Source organism: Crassostrea angulata, chromosome 6 (genome assembly GCF_025612915.1).
Source record: "Crassostrea angulata isolate pt1a10 chromosome 6, ASM2561291v2, whole genome shotgun sequence".
In the NCBI taxonomy this organism is placed as follows: domain Eukaryota; kingdom Metazoa; phylum Mollusca; class Bivalvia; order Ostreida; family Ostreidae; genus Magallana; species Magallana angulata.
The window spans coordinates 19,607,200-19,613,833 of record NC_069116.1 but is presented as its reverse complement, the minus strand read 5'-3'; positions in this window follow the sequence as shown (position 1 = coordinate 19,613,833).

Here is a 6,634-nt window from a genome sequence, read left to right as displayed (position 1 = left end):
ACATATGACTGCCTTTAATTGCTCAACTTGCACAATCTAGTAACTAAAACTGAATCATTATTGTCCATGTGATGAAAATGTCTTTATTAATTTGATATGTTTTTACTGTTGTTCATTGATATCCATTCACCATTAAGGACGTTGTTTACTCGGGGTTTGAGATCAAAAATTCGGATTGTTATAAAGTTCAATGTTATGAGTAAAATTTGTTCTAAACACTTAAAGTATGTATGAAATGAATTATTATTGACATGTCATTCGGTATTTTTACTATATTATGGAATTAGGCTCAAACAAAGTTAGACTTTCAGCAAAACAGAGGAAACTCGGACTAAAATTTTCAGATTTTGTTTTTCACTGAAATATATTTGGCAGAACTGTATTATTCAAAGTTAAGATTTTATTTGTTAGTCCACATATTTTCTGTTCGTTTTGTCTATCTTTTTCATATAGATAATCGAATGGCCTCTTATAAGTTTTATGCCTGCAGAGAAAGGTCAATATACTTTGTTTAATGCTATAAATGTTTTAGTATTATCATCATTCAGTTTTTTGTTAAATTGATTCAAAAATGGGTAGGGATTTGAAAACTGATAGAGGAAATTCGGACTGGAATATTTTAAAAAATTGTGATTGAAAACTTAATGCTTTGTGTCTGTTTAGTAGCACTGCCATTCATAAACTGTATTTCATTTTTAAAAGAGTTTAGCAATTTGTATTATTTTCACAATTATGAAAATCTCAATCATAGTGTTTTTCTTAAATTTTCAAAAATATTCAATGGCTGTTAACTCAAAAAGTAGGTCATTGGCCTACTTTTTTGAAAGTGAAAAATAGCACTACTATGATAGGTCTTTAACACACAATAGATGGTTTTTCATTATCATCAGTGGAATTTTTTTTTCATTCTGAGTAAACGTATACCTTAAGTTGACAAGCTGGTATTGCATTAAATTTCGCTGATTATAAAATTTGTTAAGACAAAGTTCATTCAAATCAATCATATATAAGGAGAATATTTCCGTAAATCAATGTAAAAGTTTCTGGGCAAGTTCTGCACTGATAAAACACGACTTTGATATCAGGTTCTTTTTTTTCGATCTAATATACATGTACATGTTACAGTTACGAACAATTAGTTCTAATCGTCGCGCTCTGAATCCATGATACCGTTCAAAATTTAAAAAAAAAAAAAAGTACTGTATGGACTGATAAGCTTAAAGCAAAATGCTTATAACATCCTACCAAGAATTAACAAAAATAAAGTCGAATGTCAGAGTAAATTTTGTCTTTTCATATATATTTTATGATTTATTTCATTCTATACTTCGTTCCAAGTTATTGCTTCCATCACTTTTTGAGGATTTTTAATACAAATACACATTACTGTGAAAGAAATACAGTTGAAATCGATAAAAGAGGAAATATCCAAGGCATCTTCATTGACACATTATCATTTTTTAGACGGAGGCTGTATAACAGCCTCCGTATATTGTGATTGTTTTGCCCTTGACGTCAAATAATTAGGATACCTTAAGCACCATCTAGCGGTGGACGAAATAATGAATAATTATGAGATTCAATGAATAAACTTGGTATGCTTCTTTGTCTCTGTCGTATATCGTTCGCGTATTATCAATCAATCTCCCGCGGAGACGTATCTTTCTTCACCACTGCAACACCCCCCCCCCCCCCCGGGCAAGTGATTTGGGAAGTCAGTATGTCCTACAATCTGATAAGTGTCGCGCGGGGAAAAAATAGTTAGAATTGACAAAAAATCTTTTATATATGATGCAAACAATGGCCATTATATATATTTTTAAAACTGGTACCATATAACTGAACTCAGAGTTCTCTGCATATTCAAAATAAATAGCAAAATTTAGTTCATGTGTTTATTGTTTCCATAGTCTGTGTTTATTGTTTCCATAGTCTTGAAAAGAGAGAGAGAGAGAGAGAGAGAGAGAGAGAGAGAGAGAGAGAGAGATTTCTGTTAAGAAAAAAAAAGTATACAAATTAAACTTCACAAACACAGTTTATCAATCTTTCAATCAAACATCACAACCCGTGTAGAATACTTCATTGTTAGGCATACTTCTTTCTCTTTGCTAGAAATTAAACTGCACAAACAGTAAAGAATACATGTAATTCGTTTTTAGACATACTTCTTTTCTCTTTGCTTGAAATCAAACATCACAAACAGTGTAGAATACATGTACTTCATTGTTAGGCATGCTTCATTTCTCTTTTTTTGAAATCAAACATCACAAACAGTGTAGAATAATTTTTTGTTAGCATACTTCTTTTCTCCTTGCTTGAAATGAAAACTATAAGAACAAAACTTTTGCCCTTATCTTGGAAGGAACACGTGGTGCACCTCGCACGTTGATTGGTTAACAGGGGTAACACATGGACTCGGACTGAAACTGCATGCTGGATTCAATCACAATGTACTATATTCATTTGTCGAAACTAATTTAATGAATGTATAATATTAGTATATTTCAAATGAATGTACGTAAAATCATGCCCAAAAAGAAAGCTCTCTCTCTCTCTCTCTCTCTCTCTCTCTCTCTCTCTCTCTCTCTCTCTCTCATAATGATCATAATAAGAGAATAATTATCTGGATCGACGACACTCATTACAAGTAATCAAGAAATTAAACCCCTTCTATTTTTCGAATATTTTATCAGACCAATTTTAGCAATCATGGTATAGCGAGGTACATAATTCTCCAAAAGGTTTAAATAGGATTTTTAAAAAGTCACTGGATTTTGAAAAGTATTTATTGACTTTGCCAACAAAATTATGTAAGAAATATTGTAATTTCAGAACTGGTAATGCTAAATTACCTATTGAGACATGTAGATGGTTTAATATTCCTAGAGAAAACAGAATTTGTAAATTATGTGCCTGCAATGAAATTGGGGATGCATTTCACTACCTTTTCAAATGTACTGATGTATATATATCCAATTCAAGGATTATATGTTTACCAAATTATTTCATAACAAATCCAAATGTTGTAAAATTTGAAAAACTGTTTAATGTAAAAAACATAAACCAACTTACCAATATTTGTAAACTATTAGATACTATATTTGAGAGAGTTAGCTCTCTCTTGGTTAACTTATATCTGTTATCCCTTCATCATGACTGTACCAATGATTTTCATTTATTATATATATTGTAGTTTGTACATACTGTACATAAGTATTTTCTCTACACTGTAAATTCAGTTATGAGAATAAAGTTCATTATTATTGTCAGTAATTCGAGTTGTATGGATTTAATAGCATGTACAGTTTCCCATGTTATTTTGTGATGCAAAATTATTTTCTCCTTCCTTTTTTTTAAAATAATAAACACATTTAAGTAGTAATACAATATATAAGGTTAAAACAAAAGAACAACACAAATTATTTTAAAGGGACTTGGACACGATTTGAGCTTAAAATTTTAAATTTTATTTTTCCAATTTCAATGTTTGGAATGGTTAATATGGGTACTTTTAATGCTTTATCAAAATTTGAAAGTCAAATATTGAGTTATGAGCAAGATACAGAGTTTGAAAATCTTTGTTTTGTAAACAAAGCTCAAGCTTTGTTATGGTTTACATGTATGTGTTTTATTGGTATAAGTGTCAAGCAAATGTTGCTTTTTTTCTGTTTATCATACTACTAGTATCTATGAACACATTGAATCAGTTTACCTTGTTTACAACGAGTCATTCGGTCAAAGAAATGGTTATTCCATACTTTACAATATTTGTAAACAAATTAATATAAGACTCGATCCAGCTTTGTTTACATAACAATGCATGAATTCTTACCTATGTATCTCTCTCAGAACTTGACTTCAAATGTTCAAATTTTGGTCAATCATTCAAAATGAGCAAGTAAACCATTTAATACGTAAAAAGAAACAGGAATTTTTTATCTAAAATCGTTTCCAAGTCCCTTTAATATTATTTATCTAACTCAGATGTAAACCTGAAAAATATCCTCGTGACCTTAAATTGCCATTATACTAAACCGCTTCGCGAATATTCTAACATGATAAGCGGTAAGCGCGCTGTTTTTCCTTAAATAAAAAAATCATATATTGTCATTAGTTTAGTTTCCTCCTATATGATGCTACCGTCTATCAGTACTTTCAGTACTTTGATTTTCATAAAAGATCACAGGAAGGTAAACAATTTCGTACGGAGATTTATAATTGGAAAAGTTTACACCAATTCACCATTCGGAACTAACTCAGAGTACCTCGCACAATTTTTCAACGTTATCATCCTGGCTATTTCATGACTGATACAATGCGAAATCCCCATAGACTTTCTATTTTGGGTTGTGTATTGAAGCCCGAAGAGGTAGAGGAGCCGTTTGAAACACATAATCTGGACATTCATATTATTCATATTAATGGATGAACGTAGTTTTAGCACAAAGGTAATAATGATTATCAATTTATCAAGAGAAAAGAGGTGGAGGCAAAAACAAGGAAGTTCAACAGAGTATAGCTGACTCTGAGGGAAATTTTATCCAAGTGATTTAGTAGTTTATTTGATGATACATACACCGCCTCCTCATGTGCGTTCGTGGATATGTGGTCGCTGGCTCTGTTTGTCTGATTTTCATTTGTTAAATCATGAAAGACACAGTGGTAGAGCATTAACATTTATGATACATACATTAGAGTTTTTTTGGGGGGAGTACTCCACTTCCATGTCAACCGAGTTTTATCAAGTCAATACCCGCCTCTGTGAAGAATAACGTACATTTACGTGGACAACTGCATGTACCATGTAGTTTATTACTTCGAGGAATATGTCATTATGGCATCGGCACTCAACCCCCGTTTGTTTTTCTTCAAAATCAAGTTTGTGGTGGGAGTTCTTGTGATTATGAATATTTGTTTTTAAAGTGTTAACAAAACTAAGGGTTGTGTTTGATTCACAAAGTAGTTCAAGATCTGTGTAACTTCTCTTTCCGAAGCTATCCACCTATACCTGTTTCCTATTCAGTGTCGCCCTTTCCTGTAGAACTTTTTTTTTTAAAGAATGGCGGATGGATATATGACTGTCCTCGCGAAAACAATAAGCATTTGATTTGTATTTCATCAAGCTGTAAACAGCAAGAAACAAGAAATGCTATATATTTGAAATAGTATGCACAGTATCCAGCTATCTTTTAGCTTGGCACTCTTATCAATGCCTGTCGCATTGCTCGCCTGTCGGTTCCGATCGTCATTGGATGGTCTCCAACATTCACTAGATGTTTCGACCTTGGACCACGACATCCCCCAGTTGGTGGGTCAGCAGTGATGTCCAATTTACTACTCAATGAATCCCGACTCAAGCACAAATCATCGCTACTGTGCCATATACATTGAACCAAATCCTACTAATGATCGAGGGAGTATTTTTATATTTTATATTTGCCGCTTTAAAAATCAAGAAATGAAATAGGCTACACTATATCACATTGTAATTAAGTAAGTAAGTATGTAATTGTTTACGTAAGTGTCACGTGCCAAATATATTACAAGTTAAATTTCATATAGATACAATACATAAAATATTAGCACCCTGCCTTAAAAGACAAATGACACTAAAAAGTTATGCCCCTTGGATTAAAAGTATACGTATACATAAAGCAATATTATAAAATATCTGCATTTTTCCTTCTTTTGTAAATTAAAACAGGTATTTTGGCTAAAATATGTTGTACATTTGAATTATTCATTTAAAAGTATAACTTATCATTTTCAATAGATTTAAAAATTTCAAAGTTTACCTCAATGTTTTTGGACTGTGCAAAAGTAATCATATTGATGAGATTAAACTTGACTCACTTATTTTTGAAACACAATGCCTAATTACAGTGTAAGGAAGTAAATAGCGAAATTGAAATTCAAAAAGCTCAATGTTTGAAGGAAAGGATGAGACAATTATATGTAGGAAACATTTAATTTGATTCCCTTGCAAATTATAGGGGGCGATTTTTGATGTTTAGATGATTCATTCTTTTTCTAAAACCTTCACTTATCAGCCAAAAGTATAATCCCGGATGGATTTTAATCTCGTGTATCTCTCTCAAAATTGTGTTGTTACATTGTAAGCTTTCAAATTATCATGGATATCAGCATGTGTGATTTTGCGAATGTGGTGTAAGTATGAATTTAGTAGAGTTTAATCCATTAGAGTTATCGCGCTTTGCTTGCAAGAAAAATTATCTTGTTTGTTAACAACATGCTAAATACCGTTCATGAAAGAATTCTTCGATTAGTATGAACCATCTTCACAATGCTATATCAATTTGAGGAGAGAGAGAGAGAGAGAGAGAGAGAGAGAGAGAGAGAGAGAGAGAGAGAGCTGATGTTATATATTTTCGCGATGATCTAACTTTCGCTTTTTTGCGATCTCTGTTATACATCGCAAATAATTGAATATGCAGAAATTATATCCTGTATCATTTTCTATAAGTTACTTTTTAAATTGTAAAAAATGACTGATGCAAATTTAAAATGTTGTAGATTTTCCCTATTTTCGCAACTTTTGTGACACGCGAAAAAAAACGGATATATATGGTACACTTTTGGCTATTCGTCGATGTAATGAATCTTGAAGTATGCC